This window comes from Ursus maritimus, unplaced genomic scaffold, assembly GCF_017311325.1.
Source record: "Ursus maritimus isolate PB19 unplaced genomic scaffold, ASM1731132v1 scaffold_19, whole genome shotgun sequence".
Classification (NCBI taxonomy): Eukaryota; Metazoa; Chordata; class Mammalia; order Carnivora; family Ursidae; genus Ursus; species Ursus maritimus.
The window spans coordinates 48,683,053-48,683,663 of NW_024424341.1; the positions used below are offsets into that span (position 1 = coordinate 48,683,053).

General features: G+C 59.1%; 1 pseudogene; it reads left to right on the forward strand.

Annotated features, from left to right (window-relative positions):
* Positions 1–611, forward strand: part of LOC121103537 — a 2,521-nt pseudogene that overhangs the window by 1,576 nt on the left and 334 nt on the right.

The window sequence follows — 611 nt, forward strand, 5'->3', positions numbered from 1 at the left end:
ACGGGACAGCCAGGTGGAGGCTAGAGGTGGTCACAGTGAGAAACTAGAGGGTAACACACACAGGCTCCCGGGGAGCCACTCGGGTGCCCTCATTTGCCACCCACTTATCGCCAACCAGGCCCTGCGCTAGTTGCCTTTTCACGGCGGTAGTCAAAGTGTTTACACGGGACAGCCAGGTGGAGGCTAGAGGTGGTCACAGTGAGAAACTAGAGGGTAACACACACAGGCTCCCGGGGAGCCACTCGGGTGGCCTCGTTTGCCACCCACTTATCAACAACCAGGCCCTGCACTAGTTGCCTTTTCACGACGGTAGTTAAAGTGTTTAGCGCTACAAATATTATCTCAGTCTCAGAAGTGGGCCTCCCACTGCAGAGAAAGCTACTGCAGTTGGCTTCTGATGGATGCTACCACTTCCCTCGCCTCCTTGTGAGAAGGGAGACACAAAGAATGTCATTTTTTAAAATGCAGGGAACCACAGCCCCCGGAGAGTACCCCCACCCCTCTCGGTGCCGGCCCCTCGGCTGCAGGCCCTGCGCTCACCCGTCACGATGTGCGTGGCTCCCACGAGGCGCGCCCCTTCCTCCAGCGCGCGGCGCCGCAGCACCCCGCAG